Genomic DNA, 26,470 nt, shown 5'->3' on the forward strand with positions numbered 1-26,470 from the left:
AGTTCCCATCCAACTCCCTGCTTGTGACCTGGAAAAGCAATGTAGGATGGCCCAAGCCTTAGGACCCGTGTAGGCAGGCCAGGGCAGACTCCTAGCTCCTGCCTTCAGGTTGGCTCAGTTCTAGCCACTGCAGCCACTTGGAAAGTGAACCAAAGATAGAAGATCTTTCTGTCTCTTCTTCTCTCTGGGGATCTGCCTTTCAAGTGAAAATAATACATTTTTAAACAATAATACTAACGCATTCCTATTGGGTTAATTCTGATATTATATGAACAGCCTCATCTGGACATATCATGGAGAGGCCAAACCCAAAGCCTCATATAATGGAATTCCAGACCACACAGTTCTTTTGCTGCCTGTGGTGGCTCCTGTATAGGGTGGCCCCTGTTTTTCACCCTGCTTGTAGATGCCCTCCCGGGTCTGGCATATGGGAAGCAATTAATAAATGTTAGTTCAATTAAATTCAAAAAAGGAAAAGTCCTTCAAGTTCTATGCAAGCAAAAAGGAGGACTGAGCCAGAATCTATGGCTCAATGCCTACATCTCACCTTACATGTTGTTAGGATCCCATATGGGCAATGATTCATATCCCAATTGCTCCCCTTCTCATTCAGCTCCCTGCCTGTGACCTGGAAAAACAGTTGAGGACGGCCCAAAGCCTTGGGACCCCGCATTCACATGGGAGACCAGGAAGAAACTCTTGGTTTCTGCCTTTGGCTCAGTTCTAGCCGTTGTGGCCATTTGGGAAGTGAACCAGTGGATGGAATTTCTTTCTGTCTCTCCTAATCTCTGCAAATCTGACCAGCCTTTCCAATACAAATAAGGATTGTATTAAAAAAGGATTAATTCTCTTCATATTTATTTTTTTACACTAGATTTTAAAATCATGATTCTTCTGTCTGGACAAATCAGCTAGATAAAACTATAATAAATAAACAAATAAATGTAAAGATGTAAAAGACTGAGCAGCACCTGTCCCTGCAGCAGTCACACTAGCGTCTGAAGCGCTTGCACGTGTGGCTCCCAGAGCAGTTAGACAAGAGGCACGAGTGGCCACAGGTGGGAAGCTTTCCTCTCACGCCCACTGGCAAATGTGCTCATGTGTGCACCTGCTACTGCAGTGGATGCTGGGAAGTGCAGTACAGCCATACCCAGGAGAGAACTGTTTCCACATCAAACAAGAAGTGCCCTACTTATGGCAAAAGACAACATTCAAAGTCTATGCAATGAAAAGAAAAACTCTGGCCCTAAGAGCTTGCTACATAGCAGGCACCAGCTTGTGCACAGATTGCCCCATTTTTATTCTTGAGTAATCTGCAAGGTAGATATTTTTATCTCTTTCTTCAACTAAAAACAAACAGACAAAAAAAAAAAAAAAAACCCTGAGGCTCACAGCAGGAAAGTAATTTGGCTGAGGTCACATGGTAGAGCAGGAATTCAAATTTGTATCTGGCTGAGTTCCGAGTCCAGGGTTTTCTTTGCTGTTGTGTAGTGTTTCCTTCAAAAAATTAACCTTCAAAATGGATTATAAGCTTTGTCATATAAGACAGTGAATTTCAGACAGCAACAATATAGAACTTGGTAGAGGAAAGGAGGTGTGGGATGACATCTACTTCACTCCCTTACTTTCCTGTGAGAAAATTAAGATTGGAAGCAAACACCAATGAAGACCTACAACCAGCACCTATAGTTCCAAACTCTCAGAGTTTTCTTTTTAACCTGGTATCTGCTCCATAGGAGTCATGAGACAACAGATCAAACACTAAATGTGTTGTTGCAAGTGATTCTCAGAGCTTTCACAGCACTAGATAGATCTACCCATATATATTGCATTTGTCCATGCTGCCCACTAAACAGCTTGCCTTCTCTAGTACTATTCATGCTGGTTCTTAATATAAATCACCTTCAAGAAGCTTCTGGAATGGCTCAGAGGTCATTACTTGGAATGCCTGAGTCTCAGCTCCCTACTTCCATATATTTTGAGTAGGGGGACAGGGAGCGTCTGCTACACAGCATGACAATGAGCTTGGATCTCCTTGCTTACCTTCAGGAGGAGATGGCCCTTAACCAAACAAGGGAGTTGGTGGTTGACAGTGGCTGCTTCACTGGGGTTCGCTAACTTTCCTGGAATTTCCACACACTGCTACTTCCACCCCGCCCCATCAATTCTTATTTCTTTTATTTACTTGAGAGACAGAGAGACAGAGTTCCCATCCGTGGTTCATTAAAATCCACAACAGCCACAGCTGGATGAGGCCAAGCAGCGAGTCAGGGACTTATTTCAAATCTGACAGGGACACAGGTACCCTGCTGCCTCCTGGGTACACGTTAGCAGGAAGCTTGAGTCAGGAGGGTTCTGATAGGGGTATACGCATCTCCAGCTTAACTGCCACGCCCAACTATCACTTCCATGAGTACTTCCTATTCCTCACCATGCACCCTCAACACAATTCACATGAGTCACAGATATTTAATATGGGTTTATGCATAAATGAATTTAAGAGATCCCCTTTCAGAAGTCAATGGCTTACTTCAAGTAAATCAAAACTTTCTGTGTAAATGAAAGTCTCTAAATGTTCTCAGTGTCTTCTAATAGGTATGAAATAGATGCATCCCACTCTAATGGGAACATCCACTTTATAGTGCTTGCAAAAACTTCTGCTAATTTTATTTATCCTTTTCTGTCTCCAACCTGTCATTGAGCCTTGCTACTTTATCAGCCTGATTCATAAAAGCCAAATTCTTATTGTGGCCAATTGTGAACGCTCAATAGGTTTCGCTCTATATTCCAAACATTACACAAACATATGTAAGTGGGAAAACTGCAACAAAGAAAAAATAGTGACATGGGGTCAGGAATTCTGCCCCACCTTGCTATTTTAGATTATCTCCTTCTCCCAAGCCAAGGGCCTCTTTTGACCTGGCTTAAAGTTAAGGAGATTTTCAAAGCTGTGAGAAACACTATTAATTCAGCAAATTAGTCTTGACTTACCTGTTTTCTAATTAATCCGCAGGCACTGAGCTCATTTGGATTCTGTTCAGACTTATAAACCGTTCGCTGCAAACAGAGTCACAGCACACCGCTGGAATGACAACCGGCTGAGGTTTATTAGTTCTCCAGGAAATGTTTTCTGAGTGAGCTGTGTGGTGTGAAAAGGCCCAATTTTGATAATGGATGTGCCTCTTTGAGCTTTTAATTCTATGTTTAATTGGGCACAAAATTCAGGCTCTCGGAGTCAGTGTAGGTGCTGGCCAGAATAATCAAACCAGCAGGAAAATGAATGGAGTGGAATGGGACTTCTGACTTGGAGTCACGGCCACCAAGAAAGCCTGCCACATGAAGTCCAGGGCTTTAAAGCCTATTTTAAATGAGCATACAAGTGTGAGAAATCGCACTGACTGCACTAAGTGCCTTGTGGACATGGAAGAATGTTACCTAATGAACAAGGAACTTTCTGACTGCAACTGTTGAGAAACTTGTCACATTCCAAGTCATTGAACACAAGCTAGGGGCTGGTATGTTGGCTTGCAGGCTAATCCCCCACTTGCAGCACCAGCATCTCATATGCATACCAGTTTGAGTCCTAGCTACTCCTCTTCTGATTCAGTTCCTTGCTTACAGCCTGGGAAGGTAGTGGAGGATGGCCCAAGTGCTTGGGCCCCTGTACACAACTGGAGAACTGGCCCCTGGCTCCAGACCTACTCAGTTCCAGTGTCATAGCCATTTGGAGAGCGAACCAGCAGACAGAAGGATCTCTATGTGTGTGTTTCTCTTTCTCGCTGTAAATCTGCCTTTCAAATAAAAATCAATAAATCTTTAAGACAACAAAATAGGTACGTAGTACATTCCTAGCTCAACCTATGTGAACACAAAGTGTCAGAGCTGCTGGGTATTTTGCTCCGAGAAGTCTACAGGATCAGTTGTAGGACCAGCATCTGGTGCAGCTGGAAGACGCCCCTTGGGACACCCTCGGCTCACAGCAAGCCACTGGCTTCACTGCTGGTTTCTACTCCTTATTCCAACTTTCTGCTAATGCACACCCGGGGAGGCAGCAGGTATTAGCAGTAGAGTCCCTGCCAGCTGATGGGTGACCTGGACTTAATCCCCAACTTCAGGCTTCACCCCAGCCCAGCTCTGGTCATGACTAATATTTGAGGAAGCAGGGGATAGGGAGTGACTTAGTGGACGAGAGATCTCTCTGTTCCTGTCGCTGTGACACACAACAAAATTTTAATTCAAAAATGAAAAAAGAAAACATATTCTCTAAGGGTTGGAGGTGTAAATACACATCTCTTAGATCAAGTTTATTCAAGTATGCATGTGCATTATTCTAAGCAATTTTTAGTTCACTTTGATTTCTCTGCCTTTGAGAGCTAGGTTGTGATGTCTCATTATGCTTAGAGATTTATTGACCCATGGCTGTTTAGTCTTTGCTTTCTATTTTTCAAGAAGAAACTGTTATATTCATAATTATTTTGTACTTGAGATGCTTCCATTTAAAACTTGTGTCATGCTTGTTTTTCATCTCATATCCACATCATTTTGTTCCAAATGGCATTTCGTTTGCCAGGAATACTACTCCCAACTTTCTCGTGCTTGGTTTTTACCTACGATCTCTTTCCCCAACCCTTTATTTTCAAGTTGTGTCATTTTTGAGTAAACTCATTTGGAAGGACCCTGCTTGATTTTGTTTTTCAAAACTCAACAATATCGGGCCCAGCGCAGTGGTTAAAGGTCCTCACCTTGCACGCCCGGGATCCCATATGGGCGCCGGTTCTAATCCCGGCAGCCCTGCTTCCCTTCCAGCTCCCTGCCTGTGGCCCGGGAAAGCAGTTGAGGACGGCCCAAGGCTCTGGGACCCTGCACCCGTGTGGGAGACCCGGAAGAGGCTCCTGGCTTTGGATCGGCATAGCATCGGCCGTTGCGCTCATTTGGGGAGTGAATCATCGGATGGAAGATCTTCCTCTCTGTCTCTCCTCTCTGTATATCCGCCTTTCCAATAAAAAAATAATAAAAATAAATCTTAAAAAAAAAAACTCAACAATATCAGTTAATACAGTGTAGCTGCAAGCTAAGAGATGATGAGCGGGTGGGGGTGGGGAGGGATAGAGAGCGCTGTCCACCGTCCTCAGAATTCGGCTGCTTTAAAGTATGTAAACAATCTGTAAGTCCGTATGAATTACACAAACAAAATTAGTTGCCCCTTTTACTCGCCCATCTGGACTGGGGAGTTCCTGAAAGCCGGAGCTTGCTGCTCGTTTGGCTCACCCTCTTTCAGCGGAATCGTAGCCAGCAGCTCAGGGATGCTGAGCCTGAAGATCATCTGCCCAGTGTGAACGCTCTAATGGTGCAACAGTCCTGCACGCCCTTCAGGGATGTTCTGTGCAGAGCAGAGAATGCCCCTGAAAGCATCTGTGAGAGCAGACTGAGTGTTTTTATCGCCAGCGATAGGGCCTTCTCCCCCATAAATACACGGCATTCAGGAACACAATCTCCCATTCCAGCTCCATGCACGTGTCCTTCAGAGGTACTCAGCCTGCAGCCACGTGACTGTGCAGCAGAGAAAAACCAGCCCGTTTACATAACAGCTGTTAGCGCCAGCGTTGACATATTACTTCAGGGCCTTCCGCCTGTAATGGGTTTTTCAGATGCGTTGCCATGTTCAGCTGATTAGTTGTGGGTGATCTGAAATGTCAAGCTATTAGCCTTGACAACTACTGCCAAGGTTACTATCTTCGGAAAATATCTTTTTAATAATATAACTGTTTGTAAGTGGGAAAGGTGATGCTCAAAATACAAAGTAACAATAAGTGTGGATTACTGAGCCCTGGATGGAGGGACAAATGGATGGTGCTGGTTTTTCCTTCTTGGCCAGGCATGGTCTGGGTTGTGTGTGCTTGTGTTTGTGTGTGCGCGCCGCTTCTTACTATCTCAGCACCTCCTGGGCAACCCTAGGACTCCATAAGCCACACAAACCTGGATTTCAGGGATGGAAACTGAAGGCAGGGCAGAGTGGACACTGATAAAACAGAAACTTTAACATCACGATCCTACCAGCCTCCCTCCCCGCAACCCTCTGCCTTGGTTCAAAATGTCAAGGTTTAAAACAAAAACAAAACAAACAAACAAAAACCAGTCACTTCCCAAGCTCCACGCAGACCAGTTCCCACATCGCACGCAGGCGTGCACATCCTGACCACTGAAATGGCGACAGCACTCGGGCACTTGGGATGGGAATGTGTCTCTGCGCCTTCTTCCTGCTCATTCACTTGCCAACACCACCCTCCCCACAACCCCCAAGGATTTTCAGGGCTGGTAGCACTCTTCTAATGAGTATCATTCCTTATCACAGGCAGCTCTTTGCGGGCCCTTTCCCCACCTCACAGCTCCATTTCTATCGCTTTCCATTTCCTCCATCCCAGCCTTCCGTCTCCTGATAAGGCCTGCCTGCCTGACAGCTGTTGCCAAGAAGCAGGTGTAGCTGAGCGTCTAATGTGTCTCCCAACTAAGACAGTTTCAAGAGTGAAAGGGGGGGCATGGAGACGAGTTGGGAACGCCGGGTGGCCTGCGCCCGTCCCAGACACACAGGAAAGGGCAGTAAGCCATATTTTTGCTCCTGTTGGGAATGATAGTCTCAGTACAACACAGATTGCCTGGAAACTACACTTTAGCTCAAGGGTGTGGGTATTTGATTTGTTCCTTGGCTAGGAAATGCAATAAAGCAAAACAGCATTCACCTTGTATTATCTGAGAGACTGATAGACACACAACGAAAAAATTTAAAACCCACATCAGAATCAGACCCAGACAAGCAATGCCCGCCACCATCACCCCTTTCTCCAGGTTCCAAGTCAGCGCCTGACCTGGCCCACAGTTTCAACGATTCTGCTCAGTGTCAGGTTTATGAGTCTTTGTCTCCACTGCATGAGGAGACCAGACAACCTCTTCCACCCAGGGTATTCATCGGTGGGGACCACTGAGAAGGCATCAAGAGAAGAGAGAGAAGAGTAACAAAGTGTTTCATAATGGAGGAAGATGCAACAAACTGCATGGTCTCTGGGTCCCTTGCTAACCTCACAACATTTGAATCCCAAGTCGGAGTTGCAGCAGATTTCAGCCTCAAATGGGGAAGGAAAGGGGAGAGACGTCAGGGCAGAAGTGCTCTCAGCTCCAGGGTACAGGCTGCCCATCCTAGGAGAAGCACTGGAGACAGCATAGGGGCCTCCTGCTGCAGCTCCACACCCTGCGCTCAAGCCCAGAATACTTATAGGTACCTAAAAACTGGCTTCCATAGAGTCTAATGAATGCAAATTTCAAGATGTGGGTTATTTAATTATTTCAATACAAGAACGGTTAATAAAAGCATTAAAGCATGTGGATTTTGAGCTTTGTTATAGATCATAGTCAAAATAAGCACATGGGTAGCATGGGAAGAAATGCTGAGTCACAGTGAACCAAGTCCACAGACCAGACCCCAACGAACTGCATCAGCGATGTTGTAATTCTTAATGCATCTTCTGTTATCTGTCCCTGATGCATAGCTCTCAACTGCTTTTTGTTGAAAATGACCTCAGAATAAGTTTTAAACGCATAGGAGAAAAACAGAACTACAAAGTGAATCAACATCTGAAAAAAATATTATTAAAATCTCTTTTAAAAAGTAAATGTATGTGGCAGGTGTCAGGGCCTCACAGGCTAAAGTGCCCTTGGGATGCCCACAGTCCATCCTGGAGTCCCAGGCTCAAGTCCTGCCGCTGCTGCTAGTCCAGCTTCCTGCAGATGGCACTGTGGCAGGCAGAACATGATGCCTCTGCTGCCCATGTGGCAGACCACCACTCCTGGCTTGTTCACGCTTGCTTTCTCTGTCTCTCCCCCTTTCAAAGAAATAAAAATAAAATAAAACTTAAAACACAAATGTGTGCTACAGTAAAATGTGGATTTCTTTATTACCATATTCAATAACAACATTGCGTGAGTTTACTGTCCTATAATTTTGAAGTGATAGCGAGCATACGCAGTAGACTGACCTCTTTGCGAATACTGTGATGTAATGTTATGTGAGAACACAAAGGGTCTTCAAACAGCTCATAGAAAACATGTTTTATGAAAATTCACCTTAAGCAAAACCTGCCTGGATTTCAAATCTATTTTGCATCAAAATATGGATGATGATGAAAATATGTATTATGAAAAATTATTATTTTGTATCAAAATAAGCTAATGTTTTACTTCCATTTTCCATGAACTTTCTGAGCTGCATGCCCATCTGATTTCTAGGAGTGACAGTCACAGGTCTTGCTGACACTGCTGGGTTTGCAGTGTGTATTCATAACAAAAGGAAATGCCAGAAGCTTGTGCAAACAACAGCAGACTTCACTCTGCTTCTTGTTCAAGTTCACAGACCTACAATCCAAGCAAGGGCCTCTGGAGGTCCGAATGCTGCAGATTCAGAACTAACACTGTTTTCATGAGTACAATTCCCCGTGGTACTGGCCTGCCTTTTAAAAATTTTATCTATCCATTTCTAAGATTTATTTGAAAGCCAGAGAGTACAGAAGAGATACAAAGTTTATAGAGAGAGCTCTTCCATCTGCTGGCTCGCTCCACAAATGTCTAAAACAGCCAAGGATGAGTTAGGTTGCAGCCGGGAGCCTGAAGTCCAGTGGGATCTCCCTCAGCTACTACAGCTATCATCTGCTGCCTCCAGGGTGAATTGTCAGGACGCTGGGACAGAGGCAAGAATAGATCCCTGGAGCTCTGAAATGGAATGCAGATATCCCAAACAGCTGCTTAACCCACTGTGCCGCAATGCTCACCCCTACCTTTGGGAAGCAGCCACTGCCCACCTGTGCGTACCACATCCCGAGCCCCACCTCTCCTAGCCAATTCCAGTCAGCAACAGGAACCCAGCTCAAAAAGGTTGCAAAAATCTCTCCACATCACACCGGCTAAGCACCTCTCTGGCCTCTGCCCCGAACAGCACAGTAAAAGCCATGGTTCACCTACACAAGGCCCTTTGAAAAGGGTATGGAAATCCAGCACCAGGCCATCCATTTCTTTTGGTGCACCATTTTGAAATCCCTGCATGTACACAAGGAGTCTTCCAAAAGTTCCTGAAAGTGCCTATTGTGAAAAAGCCAGGCATCAATTTGAATATTTTTGCATGCAAGTAATCTAATTTCATTTTCAACTGACTTTTTTTAAGAACTGTGTAATTCCATCTGAAATACCTGCTGTGCTGGAACTGTCCTCAAATCCCCAGCTCTCTGCCAGGAGTTCTGATGGAGAAGTCTTCTAATGTGTTTAGTTACCAAAACAAAAGAGATGGAGATTTTTTTCTTTTACTTAAAAAAGTTACTTAAGGGCCTGGCACTATGGCTCAGTGGCTAAATCCTCACCTTGCATGTGCCAGGATCCCATATGGGTGCCAGTTCATGTCCTGGCTGCTCCACCTCCCAACCAGCTCCTTCCTTGTGGCTTGGGAAAGCAGTCGAGGATAGCCCAAAGTCAGCAGTGGGAGACACCCCATGTGGGAGACTCAGGTGGAGTTTCTGGCTCCTAGCCTTGGTCTGACCCGGCCCTGGCCATTAAGCCCTGTCACTGCAGCTGTATGAGGATGTGAACCAATGAATGGAGGGAGTGTGTGTGAGTGTGTGTGTGTGTGTGTGTGTGTGTGTGTCTTTCTCTCTTGGTCACTCCATTTTGCAAAGAGGTAAAATGAATTGTCAAAAAGGACTGCAGTTAGGGAGTCCACTGCCCACATGGGAACACCTGGGTCCCTCCCCAGTTCCAACATCCATCTCCAACTTTTGGCAGACACAGCCCTCACAGGCTGTGGTGCCATCCACATACAGAAGCTTGCCTGAGTTCCCAGCTCCTGGCTTCAGCCCCAGCTGAGAGGGCCAGTGCAGCCATGTGAGGAGTAAACCAGCAGAGCGGAGCTTTCCAGGTCTGTATATCTTTCTCCCTTTATCTCCTTGCCTCTCACATAAAAGCACCAAGACAAACAAGGATGTAGATGCTTGGCTTGCCTCATGGCCCCACTGGGGCCTCACGGCTAAGGGCAAATGTACACAGAACATTGGGACCTGTCTCAGAGCCAGGGCCCTGGGAGCCCACCTCTCTCCTTCTGCCTCCACACACAGGCTTTCTTGTCTCCTCCCTGCATGTGGCTCCTTCCTGGGATAGTTCAGATGCCAATGTCCTCTCCAGAAAAACCCGGTGCCCTACTCTTGAGCTTCTCATGAAAATGCTCATGGGATAAGCATAATTTTATACTGTATGCCAACTCTCCGGCAAGGAATAAATGCAAATTCTCTGGCACACAGAGAGGATTCCCAACAGAGAAAAGTTGCAAAGGAACAAGAATAATCTATTGCTGGTCCAATAACAAATTCATAAAGGAAGGCTAAACCAGGATTCAAAACACACAACAAGAAGGTGGCTCTTCAGGTTGTCCTACAAATGGGGCTAGAGATCTGAAAACAAACAGTCCTGCACAAACTGCTATGATTTTCCTTATTTTTCATTTGTAATCCAGCAAAATTGGTCCTTGTAAGCACTGCTTCAGCAGTGTAAGAGTAATCTCCCTAAATGCAGCTCATTACTTTAAGCACTCTCAAAAAAATTTTTTTTAATTTAGTTCTGGGTATATAGTTTAGGTCATGATTAGGATATGATCTAAAGTAAAAAGAAATATTGGGTGCCAGGATAACAAAAAGAGCCCATTACATCATGGTTGCCCTTGCTGCTTCCTAGAGCTATTTAGGAAATGTGGGTCACGCAGGAAGAATTTAAATCTAAAGAGACAGAGGCTGGCACTGTGGCATAGGAGGTTAGGCTGCCACTTGTGATGCTGGCATTCCATACAAGCATGGGCTTCAGCGCCAGGTGCTCTACAATTGATCTAGCTTCGTACTAATGTGCCTGAGCAGGTGATGATTCAAATACTTGCACCCTTGCTGAACGTGTGAGACATCCAGAGTTCCTAGCTTCTGATTTCAGCCTAGCCTAGGCTCAACTCTTGCCACCATTTGGGGTATGCAATTGTGGGCCAAAGCCTGTTTTTCTCTCTCTCCCTTACCCCTTTTAAATAAGTAAATATGAGAAAAGAATTAAAGCACCCCAGGGTTGGCATAGTGGCATGGCAAGCTAATCCTCCACCTATGGTGGCAGCATTCCATAAGGATGCTGGTTCAAGCCCCAGGTACTCCACTTCTAATCCAGCTCTCTGCTAATATGCCTGGGAAAGCAGCCGAGGATAGCCCAAGTGGCTGGCAACTACACACATGTGGAAGACCTGGAAGAACCTCCTAAGTTCCAATTTGGGACCGGCCCACATCTGGACACTACCATCATTTGTAGTACATGTATCAGAAATGGGCCTCCTCAGTAGGTAATGCCTGTGCAGTGGACAGCATGCCAAGATGCACATGGGAGCATGACAGCCAACTCATCTAGACAAGCAGGGGACAGAGTGCCTGGTAAGAATGGCAGCAGAACAGGTTGGACCACTCTCCTAGCCAAGCTTTACAGCAAGTTCATGGGTCTGCGGATACACTAAGGTGGATTTGGTTAGCCAATAAACCTTGGAAAGATTTTCTGAACCCTGGGGCAATGAAGCCAACAATATCTCAAATATCAAAATCACTCAAATAGCACCCTCAGAACTTTCTTCCCCATACTGAAGTCTCTAAGGCATCACCAAATGACTGTCCTCCATCTCTGGATGCTGATGTAGTTTCAAAGCAAGACACAGCCTCCTCTTCTTCCCCCACAGTGGACCCAAGGGGAAAAAGAAAAAAGAAACATTTATCCTGCCTTCCTTCTTTGATACCTTGATCCTCCTCACCCTAATCAGAGACCCACATTAGTGTGAAGCCCTCTCAATTATGTAAACAACATTAAAAATAAAAGGGGGAAGAGTGATAGAGAGGAAGAGACAGAGAGAGAAATCAATCCTTTAATTTACTCCCCAGATGGCTCAAGTAAATAGATCTGGGTCAGGCCAAAGCCAGGAGTCACAAACTTCATCCATATTTCCCAAGTTCATGGCCAGGGCCCGGAGAGGTGGGCCATCATCCGTTGGCTTCTCAGGTACATTAGCAGGAAGCTGGATCTGAAGTCGAGAAGCTGGGACTCAAACCTGCAATCTAACGTGGATGACAGCCATAACTTACCTCACTATACCACAATCTCAGCACATCCAACAGCCATTGTTTTAACATAGCAAAATTTAATGTAATTTACCAACAATGTCCCCAAAATACTAATGGAAACTATAGGATTTTCTTACAGAATCCTACTTTCAACAGTAAGCATGTTCTAGTCTATGTAGGGGGATGGAGTAAGGGCAGTTAAACAAAAGACTGAGGTCAGTAACACTATGAAAGGACCATTATATTCAAATCAGTGAGCTCACCTGCCTGCCTAATATTTTCACAAACTTTACAGAACGAGCAAGAAAGACAATTCAACTAGAATGGAATCACAGTCAGCACTGGCTGAGTAGGTGTCCCCTGCCCAGCCCTTCACTGCTGTGTCACAGATTTAGATCTGATTTTCATGCTCCTTCTAAGAGGCAAACATGCTCAGGCCCCTGTGTCCAGGGGACCCTAAGTGCAGCTTCAGTAACCAGTGGAGTGAAAACATCTGGGCCTGTACTTGACACACAGAGATTTTTTTCTCGTCATTATTTCCCAAACACTAAAGTATCACAACTACTCAAACAGCATTTACATCACAGTAGTCTATGAAGATGATTTCAAGAATATGGGTAGATGTTCAAGGATCACATACAAAGACTTTGTGCATCCACTGGGGAAAGCGGTCCTGAAGCCAATCCCCCCAGTTAGTTGGGGATGACTGGATGCCAATTCTCATTCTGGCACAATGAAGCTTTAGATTCAGAGAGAGGCAACTTCCCAATCCCTGATACCTGGTAAGCCCTAGCACCGGGATCTGAGCCTGTGCCTTTGACCAGTGGTCCTCAAGTAACATAGCCCCTGGAGAATTGCAGGCAGAAAACATTGAGAGGAAGGCTGGAGGAGCAGAAAGGAAGTGACTGTGAAATCAGATCTGTTCCAGGACTTGCCTTCAGAACCCACCCACAGCAAGGCTGTACAGTCAAGATCTGCCACCTTCTGCCAGGTTTAGTAAGGGACTCCTGACAGTCATATCTGAGTCTTACAGTTGTTTGGGGAAGCTTTCCCCTTTTAGACAAACAGGCTTTAAAATCTTCAAGAGTGGTGATGCTTCCTTTTACATACAGATTGACTCTAAATAATATTCTAGGGAACTGGCCTACCGTGAGTCCTGTATCAACACCCTATTGAAAAGATAACAGTATTTCTAGTGGGTGGCTTTTCTGTGCCATGGGTGAGAAACAAAGGCACATCAAAACTAATAACACTGACTTAGATTTAACAGCAAATCAAACAACATAATAGGTGTGAAGGACTTTGCAAGCGACTGCTGTCTAAACACAAAGCGTTATTATGAAGAATGCCAATACTCCATAGCTTTTTGCTCATGTGCTCCATGTAAATTTTTACTCACTTTGGCCTGCAACATAGTACTTTAAGAGTGATTTTCTTCTCCACACACCCAGTGAACAGAGGTTCACATGCTAGCTATACTGCTCCTGAACTAGGAACAGAGGAGATGATGAAAAAGAAAAAGCAGTGCCAATTGGCTTTGCAAAGTGCTAGCTGAAATTAGGATTCAGTGGGTGAGAAACTCCGTATTGAGGAGCATGCTGTGTGAGACACTGTGGCAGGCAGAAGGAGAGTCCATAAAGACGGCTTGGAGAGCCAGATCATCCAGCGGTGAGGACTCTCTGGCCAGGATATGGCCTGCAAGCTCATCTGGTTAGGCCTGCCACAGGTACCGCAGGTGGGATACACAACTCAATAAATCTTTAGAGTGGACCAATTTTTCAGTTGACAATTCAATATGGCCTGTGGATGATGTTATAAATACTCAAATGACCCTTGGCAAAACAAAACAAAAAAAGTCTTCTACCCCAGAGTGCCACAGGAAGTATCAGGTCTTTCACGGTTTTCCAATGCAACCTCACAGGAAGCATAAGCCATTACAAAGCAGATTTTCCCCCAGCATTTCTTCACATCTCTTTCCCTTAGAGTAGAATCCATGGGATCATTCTGGGATTTCGGTTTTCCTTTCCAAGAATCTAGATGAGGGTGTGTGTGTGTGTGTATGTGTATCTTTAGGTGTTACCCACTGCTCTCTCATGATCCAGCCAGCAGCACAGGCTGCTTTTCTCTGCACTTGGCCATTGAACCTATCGAAGGGCTGGGTGTCTCCTGTTAATAAACCACAAAGCCCATCCAAACTCCAACATCCCCACCTTCAGGAAACAATGCAAAACTCACCTCCACACCAGGCCTGTTCTGATGCAGGATCAAACAGCTCCTCACAGCACAACCTCCTCTGAACGGCCCTATTCCATTTTCCAACCCAATCTTCTGACTGTATGTGTGCACACACCCTAATTCTGAAGGCCCCCCTTGGGCCATCCATGTGCCTAGCTCACCACCCAGAAAATAACAGGAAGAAGATAAGTGTGTGTTGGGGAGCAAGGCTCCTCAAGGGCCTTTGCAGACATCACAGCAGGTACTCCAAACCTGAGATGGGCGATACCACACATTTCTCTGGCATTGGTTAGAGACTCAGAGATGTATGGAGTTAACAACTGGACAATTTCAGAAGAGCTCGGGCCGGGACAGAGTTATTGTAACAATGCTTTCTGTACTGAACATTTTTTTTCTTGTCCCTTTTATGAAGCCTATCAGATTCAGCTTAAGTCTAGAGGGATTCTTAGTCCTTGACATTCCATTCCCTAAATTCCTCCAGCATCTGAGAAAAACAGTTACCAGTGATGACTTCTGGACCAGTGCTGTCCACTTGCTAGGCCGATGAAAATGTCCTTAGCCTACGGTATCTAATGCAGTAGCCATGAGTGACACAAGTCCGAGTCTGAGCCCTGGAAATGCGATGAGAAGGACAGAGCAACTGAATCTGTAGTTTGGTGTCTTCTTCGTTACTTCACATCTCAGTACCAGAGGAGATCAGTGGCTGCTTTCAAGAAAAACTGCCACAGAGCCACAGAGTGGACAGCTGGCTGGTGGAGAGCTGGGGGGCGGGGGCTTGTCCTATCTGTAATGCTATCAAACACTTCTTCCCTACCCTTTCCCTGCTCTCTACACCCCTGCTTTTTTTTCGTAAATTATCCTTTTTTTAAAAAAAATGTTTTATTAGCATGTAATATTTCATTTTCATGTTGTACAATGCAATATTTCAATACATACCCACAAGATAACCCTGACAACCAGCCTTCCCACTGCCTTATCTTTGCTTTCCATTTCCTTGTCGTCTCTTCCAGTTCCTTGTATAATCTACTGAATGCTGCCAAGCTCTAGTCCCCTTGCAGTATAAAACATCTAACTCTATTTTGGTACCATCATCCAACCTCCCTCTTTCCCCATCTCCTCCCTGTCAATCTCCAGTAATCACCACTCTACATTCAGGTCAAATTTTTTTTCAAACCTCCACCTGTGTGAAGAATCATATTTATCTACCATGTCTGGAATGTTATCACTTAGCACAATGACCTTAAGTTCTACCCAACTGGCTGCAAACGTCAGGATTTCATTTTTATACCTGTGTAGTATTTCATTGTGTATATATCCTGTTGTGTATTCCTATTTCCCTATATTTCCATACTTTAAAAATAGCTCCTTTTTAAAAAAAAAAAAAAAACATATACCACAAGCTTAGCAGGTAAGTAAGCTTCCCATAGAGATTCTGGCCGGGAGCTAGGCCTTGTCTCCATGCCTCAGGCCGGCTAGCCAGCTCATGATAATACAGCCAACTATCTATCTCTGTGTGTCCCAAATCCTGAGACGCAACCAATCCTGGAACTAAGACACCAGTGCTGGACATGCACAGGCTTCCGGGTTAGGGCTTATCCTTACAGAATGCAGCCTCACAGCCACTTACACAGCTTCATGCTGTGTAGATAGCGGTCATAATCCAGAGATGGTTCAGAGAGGACATCTGGTTTGTGTACAGATATGACATCATTTTATATAAGGGACTGAGGCATCCACAGACTTCAATGTCTGCAGTGTAGCTGGGATCAGGGGGCCCTGGGACAAAGTCCCCATGAATCCCAGAGACAAGTGTATTCACCATTTGGCCTCTTCTCTCCTGCCGCAGACTTCCCACATCTCTGCAGCCCCATGCTCACCCACTTGGAAGAGACGCAGGCAGCACATTCACCTGAGGTATCCCGACCTGCTGGCTTCTCAGAATCATCTGGGAGCTCCATAAACGAACAGCACGGGGTCCCCTGAGAGCTGATGGATCAGCTGGTGCAGAAGGCGAGCGTCCAAATTTCCATGTTTCGTAAGCTCTTCAGTGCTGGAGTAACCAGACACTAACCCTCAGGCCAGCTTCCGGAAGTCCTGACCTGAGCGGTACCGGGTGATGATCATCAACAGGACTGTCCTCCCATTCCATCCCCAACAGCCCCACGCATCAGCCTTGGCGTGGCTGAGCACAAGGAAACTGTAATGATGAGTGACAGAAAATGGTGTGGTTTCAGGAGAACTCCACTTTAAACTTTTTTTCCAAAATGATTTATATATTTTATTAGAAAGGCGGGTTTACAGAGAAGGAAAGACAGAGAGAAAGATCTTCCATCTGCTGATTCACTCCCCAAGTAGCGGCCAACAACCGAAACTGAACCAATCCAAAGCCAGGAGCCAGGAGCTTCTTCTGAGTTTCCCAAGCAGCTGCAGGTCCCAAGCCTTTGGATCATTCTCTAATGCTTTCACAGGCCACAAGCAGGGAGCTGGACAGGAAGTGGAGCAGCCAGGACATAAACTGGCCCCCATATGGGATCCTGGCTTATGCAAGGCAAGGACTTTAGCACTAGGCTACCAGGCTGGGCCCCCGAGTTGAGCCTTGAGTCTTCTCAACAAGTTCTTTCCTTCCCTACGCCCTCTTCCCCCCTTCAGGCCACTGAAGTATGCGTCCCTCTTCCATTTCAGGGTTGGGCACAGATGCTGGTTTTAGAAGGTGTGATACAGGACAGCAAAGTGCCTTCTTGCGCAGGCATTTCTAGGCTTTCAAATGGAGCTGGAAGCTGGCTGTTCTCAGGTCTGGAAGCACCGGCAGGAAGGGAGGAGAGCAGTGCAGGCTCCCAGGGGACATCCAGCCACCTGCCCCTCTGCAGCTTCAACCGGAAGGAAGTGAGAGTTTCTATCTGACTTGTCCCTGTTTTATGTGCGTGTTTTACTACACGCACATAAGTAGTAATGATAATAACAGGGTGAGAGGAAGCCGGGAGCTGAAGGATTTCTCAGTGGCCTTGATGATGGCAATGGTCACACTGATATGTACTTATCTCCAAGTTCACCAGGTTGTATATATTAAACATATCCAGCTGTATGCTCACACGTGTCAATCATACTTGAATAAAGGAGTTTTAAAAACCTTTCCCTGGGGTTTTACTGCCAGTTTTGTTACTGCGTGCGATGCACGGAGCAAGGGACTGCAAAAACTTCACAGAAAATGCTCTCTAGTTTTCCCTCCATTCTTCCACGAACTACTTGAGGCTCCATCATACAATTCTATACACTAGCATGCGTCCCATCCCTTCTGAGTTCTGTTGTCATCTTCACAAAGGCTTCCAATTAAAGGCACCTTTCCAGAAGGGGCTGTGCAGCCCCCCAGGATTGGCTGAACCATGCCCAGTTGCCAGGGCCAGGATTCTGGTAGTCAGGGAAAGTCACACCGGGCAGCTTCATCCCCAGATTGGTGCCTTCCCAAGGCTCATCCCCACTGGGGCATTTACAGGCACAATCCTAAAACTAGAGGCAAAAAAAGAAGAAAAAAAAAAGAAAAGAATGCTTCTGCTTCTGTTTCACCTTTTATTTTAAATTTGGTTGTGCTTTGTTTCTTTCCATTGTATTTCTATGCCAAAGACTACAAATATTTACCCAAATTAATGATATGGAGAACCGCTCTGTGTTGGGTTTTTGTGGATCTATAAGAATCGGATTTGACATGGATGAAAGTGATCTTCCTGGGGCCAGCACAGTAGTGCATTTCATTAGGCCACCACCTGGCATGCTAGTATCCCCTATGAGTGCAGGCTTCACGATGCAGCTGCTCCACTTCTGAGCCGGCTCCCTGCTGGTGAGCCTATAGGAAAGCAGTGGGAGACCCAAGTGTTTGAGCTGCAGTCGACCATGCAGAGTCCTGGCTGGAGCTCCTGGCTTCAGCCTGGTCCAGTCCAGGCTGCTGTGGCCATTTGGGTAATGAGCTAGCAGATGAAAATCTCTCCTCCCTATTTCTCTGTAATTATGCTTTTCAAAGAGATCCTCTTTTTTTAAAATGTCATTTCCCTTTAATGTTGTTGGACATCTGACAACCCCACCTCCTAAGCCCAATGAGCATTCTACGATTCAAGGACTATCTCTTTATTTCCCCACCAGAACCTTTTTGAGATTTTCTGGAAGTAGAAACCCAAACCCAAGAATGAATCTCTTCCACAGGTTGTGACTCCAACCCCTGCACAACCCTGAAGATTCAGATGAAGTGGCCAGACAAATACACACACCCATCATTGACACTAACAAACTCATAGTGATGCCGGGGGGGCGGAGGGGGCTCCTGAGTTCTGCTTGTAACATTTGTGTTGGTGGAGTATTACACTTCCACGCCTCCGTGAGTAGATGCATCTGCACAGACAAGTTTGCTATCATTTATCTCACTTACAAGAGCACTGAGCATGCCATTAGTGTTGCCGAGGATCACCCCAGCTCCAATGAGGATGCTTAAGAGTTCTGAGGAAAAGCCACCCAACCCGCAGTGTTTGGGAGACAGCCTACCAGTCTGCACGTGTGGAACCCTGAAAGCACTGGGCTGCATTCGCCCTCATTCATTTCCTTGGAGTAAGTTACACCTCTTGAATTAAGATCCATGCTCAGATGCCAATGGAAATGGAGTCTGTGTGGAAGCTGCTGTTTACTTGAACGTGTTTATTGCTTAAGTGCCATTTCTGCCTTCATCCCTTTCTGTGCCTTTTTGAGCCTTCAGAAAGGAATCTGGTCTCTCCAATTATTTTACCATTTTGTACAAATGTGTGCCATTGGAGTCTGCTGACAGCAATAACAACTTCTGCTTAGATTTTTTTTTTTAATAACCACTCTGGTCAATTTTATAAATAACAGTTACAGAAACATTAGTTGGTTTCAATTAAGAGACGCTATATAATTGCCTTCAATTCCAACATTAAAAAGAACTCCAATTGTGTCTTAGGGCTTTGCAGGCTTCTTCAAGTCCACGTTCAGGCTAATGTCACAGTCCCCTTTGAATTGGTATCTTGCAGGGGAAACAGGATAATTGCAGCCCCTCTTCCACGGACCCTGTGCTTGTGTGCCCCCTGCTGGCTATGTTTATGGCAACAGCTGTTGAGAATCCATCCGAGGAAACCAAATCAAGAGCACATAGTTGACTGAAACATATCCTACTATCTAAGCCTCAAGATCTTCTTCCAAATGGGCAATGAGACATATTTTCATCTTTCCCACAACTGTTTCATACAACTAGATCCCTGCCCTGTGGAAGCACATATTCCCAGCACCATTTTAACACTTGTCATTGGTAACAAGTGGCCCCAAGCAGGACACATGGGCATGCGGGTAGGGGTGCACATATGTGCGACTTATTTCAACTTTTGCATTTCCATAAGTTTCTTCATTTGAAACACACAGGCAGCTGATATTTACTTCAGCTTCCACAAGCTGCTATCCACATGCAACTTCAAGGTCTCCACCTCCACTACTGCTACCGCCAGCCAGAATCCCGGGCCTGCTCCATCTGCGGACTCATACAACGTATGCTCCACTGTCCACTTCCGTATAATGAAGGTATTGGCAAATGATGGTTCTGGAGTGTTCCTGTGCCTCCAAACCAGGGCCTATTCTTCACAGCTGGCATCTGCTGCTATCCAGCCCGTCCCCCAAAGATGAACATGCAAGTCCCCAGCTGACGTCCAATCACTGCTTGGATCACTGCTGAGGCCCCACTGCTGCAGAGTGGTGGAGCTAACTCCCAGAGGGGAATCAGCAAGCCAAGCAGGCCCTTTGGGACTGAGACCTCAGTGCCCCACTAAGTCCCAGGCTTCTCCTTAGATTGGTGCAGACCAAACATAGTTTCTGGCCTGGGGCCAGTATGGGTTCTCGTGAAGTGGCAGTGCCCACTGCATTGGCAGGAAGCACTACACACAGAGACGTGGACTGAGCTGGTACTCCACAGCTCAGTGGGCCAGAACCAAGTGCCTGCTGCCACCATCTCTCCTGCACCCCAGCTGTGAGTGCTCCTCACAACCCAGGCTTCTCCTCTGTAACAGAGAGGCCCTCCAAATTCCAGACTGGCCCATTCCACCTTCTGTACCAGAACTTTTCAAAGGTTTCCATTACCCTGAGGATAAAGATGAAAACCCTCAAGAAGGCTGGTCCAGCCGGGAAGAACTCAGATCTCTCCCTCCACTCCACCTCGAGCCTGAAGAGCCTTGCACACTGCTGTGTGCCTCTAACATTGAACTTCAAGCCCCACAGGGAGTTGGCAGGAGGCAATCGCGTCTGTGGCATCAAGAGCCGAGCCAGGCATAGAGCACGTTATCAACGCTTATGGAGAAAAGAATACCTCGGGGTCTGCACATAGGGCAGCAGCAGGGCCAAGGAGAGGACCCCAACGCTTCTGGGACCAACAGGCAGCAGCACTGGTGACAATGGTCAGCCCTCCCTACTTACACACCTTTGTTAAGAGCAGAACAAGCAGCCATCAATATTGCCAAAAGACATCAGACACCATGATGGGAGAACGTGCTAGTTAGCTGAGACAACACTTGGGAGCTGAGGCACGTTGGGAGGACCAGAGTTCCAGAAATTTCTTTCCCCAGGGATAAAAGAAATGTGTTTTCTCTTCTCATCATCATTTGCCAAAAGTTTCAGGAATAGGCATTATCAGATTACCAAGTAACAGGTTTCTTTCTGGCCCAGGTTTAGGGAGAAGAGTACAGTTGCCAGGTTCTACACCCTCCAATTCAAGCAACTGTGCATAGAAACCCACCTCCCCCCTCCAAAAAAGAAATGCATCTGTACTGAACAGACACAGACTCTGCCATGGCACCACTCCCCACACACATCAACCTGACAACTGTTTACACAGCATGTACACTGTCCACAGCAATGCAGTGGGAGATATAAAGGAAGGTCATGTGGGGTTCCAGGCTACTGGATGGAAGGGGCTCCAGCACCCAGATTTTTCTACCTGCGGGAGGAACCAATCCCGAGGACAGCAAGTGATGAAGGCAGAGTGAGGACAGAACAAACCCCACAGGTCAATGAGTTTCAGCCAACACTGCTGGGCCCCAGGGGGCCTGGCCACCAAGGCCTCCTTGGGGTCCCTGAGATGGTGTCTCCAGGTGCTGACCTGTTGCTCATTCATAGAACACGAAAACGCTCACTCCAAAACATCAGGTTGACATACCTCAGTCCTTTGCACAAACCCATGTTTCCAGACCACATGGCTTCTGCTGAATTCAGTTTTTCCCCCTTGCAACAAATTTGTACAAACCACCAGGTGGACTTAGTGCCCTTCCTCTATGGGTCTACCAGCAGCGGGAGAACCTTGCCGTCTCTCCTCCAAAGGGACTCCAGGCCTGGTGCAGCCTGGCCACCCTTGTCTTTTATCACCACTGCTTTTTCCCAAGCCTGACCCTGAGCCAGTCTTCCAATCCTCTGGTGGCAGACAGTGTCTTGTAGTTGAAAGCGGTTACAATCCAATATTTCTAGAAACCTGCTGATCAGGAGGGTCATTTAAGTTTGGCTACAGCACCCAACGCCCCAAGCAACTTGCTGGAATCACAGGCTGAAATGGGTTCTTGGGCTTCTCTCAGACCCCTTGACTGCCCTCTGACGGTCTGCCTGCACAGAGCAGGGCCACTTTCAAGGGTAGGGGCCAAATTCTACACCCACCCACAGCATCTCACCCAGGAGCCTTCGTAACAGTTCACTGAGAGGAACAACAGTTCATTAGTGACTGCTATTTCACAGATATTCCTTTTGTCCCCGAAAACACAAGGGCACCCCTCTAAATGGTAATGCCAATAACACAGACAGACACCCAGACTAAACCACAAATGGTCTTATTGGGATATGGCTGAACTAAAATGGCTTATTGGGAAATAAAACAGACATGTTTATTTTCATTTTTTTCCGTTATCCAAGAAGTGAAGTGACAAAGGCCAAGAAGGACAAATAGTTTTCCAAACTTAAGAGGAGAAGGAACTGTGTCTGGCCATGCGCAGAAGGAGTTCAGGGTGGCAGGCAAACCGTGGCCAGCTTCGTGTAAGAATCACTGTCCTGTTTCACCAAGTTCTTACTCAACACTGCCCTGCTGTCAAACAAATCCTCGCCTTTTCTTTCTTTCATTCAAACCTCTGGTGTGGAAACAAGGTTGGGAGGGTGGGCCACCAGAGACGGTGACTCAGCACACATTCCTGGAGTAGCAAACTTGATCTGCTAACACTGAGTCCCACTGGGTGCTAAGCGACCTAGAGACAAATCTCTTCCTGTGCCACAGTTCTGGCCTTGACCCCCGGGCTCCACTCCCAGGGCTAATGCTCATTTCCAGGGAACCTCTCACCAACTCAGTGATTTAACAGAAGCCCAAGTTGCATGTGCTGCCAAAGCAAGCACCAGAATCCTGTTTTAAACACAGTGTTTGAATACATAGCTACTCTTTCTCCAAAAAGCTGATTTTCCCACCTTCCTATTCTACAGTGGCCTGGATAACCCCCACCCCCAAAGAGCCACGAGGGATGGCAGGGAAGACCGCAATCGCACAGACCCAGGACTGACGCAGAAGCCATCGAGGCAGATGAACACTCTGCCTGTCCTTGGGTCCTCTGCCTCCACCTGGATGTTGATAGACACTGACAGCAAGCCCAAGGAGGTCTGCTCTCTCCCTGTCTCTCCCTTCCATCGTGGGTTGTCCTGTAACAGCAACTGCAACTAGAACTTAGCATCCTAAGCTCTCCAGATAAGGTGCAAACTCAGCACTTCTTGGTTCATTCCTTGCCTCTCTGTCTAGAGATGTCATGATAGAACCCATGGGCCCCAGTGGTTGTTTTTCTACCCCCAGGTCGATCTGCCTTGTTTCTTGTTTCTGGTTCTCTTGCATCCAAAAGGATCTCAGAAAGTTCTGCTGGATTTTCTTCCTGGAATTGCTCAGCCCTGTCTATTTGCTTGTTCAACTTTCTCCAATATCCAGCCCTTTCTCGAAGCCACTGCTATGGCCCCCAGCATGGAGAATGGTGTCTGGCATACAGCAGCTCAGTAAACACCTGTCAACTGACTGTCATCAACATAAAGCCATGTTAACAAAGCCTCACTCTATCTGACAAGCAGAGTTCCAACAGTGTGACATCTTCCATCCACTTGTTCGCTCCCCAAATGGCTATGGATGGGTCAGACCAAAACCAACAGCCAGGTACTTCCTCCAGGTCTCTCACATGGGGTGCAGGGGCCCAAGCACATTGGATCATCTTGTACAGCTTTCCCAGGAGCATTAGCAGGGAGCTGGACTTGAAGTGGAGCAGCCAGGACTCTGACTGGCACCATATAGTACACTCACACTGTAGCCAGCGGTTTTAACTCTGTATGCCACAATTCCAGCTTGTTTTGTTTTACTTCTGAAATTTTCACATTAACTATAGAACGGTGCCAAATGACTGGATTAAGTATGAGCAAGGCCATTAGATGGGCCAGGAGACTATGAAGAAGATCAAGACTTGAAAGATCCATCTCAGGCCTGGCATGATGGTAGAGCAGGCTAATCCTCCACCTGCCCTGGCATCCTGTATGGACCCCAGTTTGAGTCACAGCTGCTCCACTTTCAATGCAGCACGTGCTAATGACCTGGAAAAGCAGCAGAGGATAGCCAAAGGCCTTGGGATTCTACACCCATGCGGGAGACGCACGCCCAGCTCTAGGTATTCTGATCATTTGGGGAGTAAACCAGCAGATAGAAAATTCTTTCAAAAAAAAATTTCCCAGCAGTCCATCCATGACCAAGAAGCTCACCCACTCGTGGGCTTCTCAATCTTTGCCATGCACTGGAATCTCCTGGGTGGGCCTCGTTAAAACACTGGTGTGTGTGTGTGTGTGCACGTGTGTGCGCGTGTGTGCGCCTAATAAGGCGTGAGTGATGTCATGAGTTCACGCCATGTGGCTCACAGACCACATATTGAACAAAGAGGCTGGAGGGAGTCAAAAGATGTTGAAAATAACAGAATCCCTGATTTCTTTCTTAAAGACAGAAGGCTGATAACAATGTCAGTTGCGTGTACGCATATGCCACACATCCTAACCAGAAGGAGTAGATAAACATAACCACAAAAATAAACATAACCACCATGGAAACTTCTTGGAAAGCCAATATGGTGAGGCGCGGGGGCAGGGGAGGGTTTAGAAAATGGAAGCCACTTCATGAAGCCCTACCTGTTTCTTTGCAGCCACTGCTCGGAACCTTCAGCCCTAGGACTCCCCGGATGTCTGCAAGAGAAGGAGGAGGAGCAGCCTGAGTCCCAGCGCACCGGCTCCGCACACAAGTTGTCCAGTTCCCACGGCAGCTGCGGCCCACAGGGGGCTGGGGGTCTCCGCCCGGGAATGTGAGGCGCATTTTTCCTGCAAGCTGTTTACCAGGGCCGAAACGCCACTGGGCTCTCCAGATGTGGCTGCCAGAGAGCTAAAGAGACAGAGGAACAAAAGGGACGCAGTTCCCGCCAAGAAGCACTGAGGGCCCCATTCACGGCCACACACCCGCCGACTTCCACGGCCAGCCCTGCGGCCCGCTGCCTGCGCCTGGGCCCCCAGGAGGAATCCCGACCCGAGGAGGGCAGGCTCGGAGCCCGCAGGTGCAGAGGCCAGCGGGAGGCCAACCGCCCTCCTGCCCCGCACCCTGGTCCCCACAGAATGGCCACGCTCCTTCTCCTAGTGCGGTGAAGGGTGTGCGGGCGCGCCCTTGCGGGATTTCGGCGTGGAGTACTCGACCAGGAGAGGCAGTTACTGCGTGGAACCTCACCTCAGCGTACCCGACCCACAAGCCGACACCAACCGCCTCCCGAGGACGTGGAAGCAGGGTTCCCGCGTGCGTGAGGTCGGAGGTCACAAGACCGTTCTCCCTCGGCAGGACGCCTGAAAGTGACGTCACAGCTGCCCCCCCATGTGGGCGCACATCGACATGCTCACACAACATACTCACCCCCTGTGCACACTCACACGGACACACACACCTCCCTGCGCACACACCGACACGTGTGCTCACCTCCTTACACATGCCCCGACACGCTCACCAACTTGCACACACGGACACATTCACCCCACGCACTTACACACCTCCTTGCCCACCCACAAACCGGCACACTCCTTACATAATACAGTCACCCCTGCACACCCACACACGGACACACTTCCTTACATACACACAGTCACCCTTGCACACTCACATGGACACACACTCCTTGCACACACGACACAACCACCCCATGCACTCACATACCTCCTTGCACACCCACACACCGATACACTCACCTCCTTACATACACACAGTCACCCTCGCACACCCACACACGGACACACCTTCTTACATACACACAGTCACCCTCGCACACTCACACACGGACACACCTCCTTGCACACACAGACACACAGATAGATCTACTCCACACACTTGCATCAAGTCACATCCTGCACACTCACAGCCCTTACACACTGACACATCAACACATTCATCCCTGACACACTTACCTCCTTGCACACACATAACCCTGCACTCACACACCCTTACACAGAGACCCCTGTGCACACTCATGCTGTTGCACACACATTCTCTTTGACACAGACCTCCAGTGTACACACACAGACAGAAGTAGCAATCCCCCAAGGAGAAGCTCTTCTTGCTTTCAGATCCAGCAGGATCCACACTGGGTCCTCCAGCTGGGTCACGCCCTGTCTCCCCCTCCTCACTCACACAGTTGGTACTGCTCGGTAGATCCTCCTGAGCTGGCACAGTCAGAGGCCCCAAACCAAGGTGACTGGCTTTGCTCTGCTCTCTGAGTCCTGCCACACCGGCAGACTCGCTTCCCTTCCCATGTACCCCTCCCCTTTTCCCTGACCCATTTTTCTCCACAGCCTCCCCAACTCCACACACACACATACACACTGCTGGCTCTTGCTGTCCCCAGGGCCTGCTGTCCCGGCCCACTAGATGGCCAATGTCCCCTACCTCCCCACATCGGTCTGCACACATCGGTCCTGTCACCTCCTGACGGATGTCCCCCATCCCTGCAGCTTGCATGGATGGTTGGAGG

At 47.3% G+C, this 26,470-nt stretch overlaps 1 long non-coding RNA gene across 1 annotated transcript in view; it reads right to left on the reverse strand.

Moving 5' to 3' along the window:
* The window catches only part of LOC121157476, a 61,565-nt gene extending 36,717 nt beyond the window's left edge, over window positions 1-24,848 (reverse strand). Inside the window, exon 1 of the long non-coding RNA XR_005884029.1 lies at window positions 24,600-24,848. This is a non-coding gene — a long non-coding RNA (uncharacterized LOC121157476). The remainder of the gene's footprint in view (window positions 1-24,599) is intronic.
* Between the last annotated feature and the right edge of the window lie 1,622 nt (window positions 24,849-26,470).

The sequence above is a fragment of the Ochotona curzoniae genome, unplaced genomic scaffold (assembly GCF_017591425.1).
Source record: "Ochotona curzoniae isolate NIBS_2020 unplaced genomic scaffold, NIBS_Ocur_1.0 contig_3520, whole genome shotgun sequence".
Taxonomy (NCBI): Eukaryota; Metazoa; Chordata; class Mammalia; order Lagomorpha; family Ochotonidae; genus Ochotona; species Ochotona curzoniae.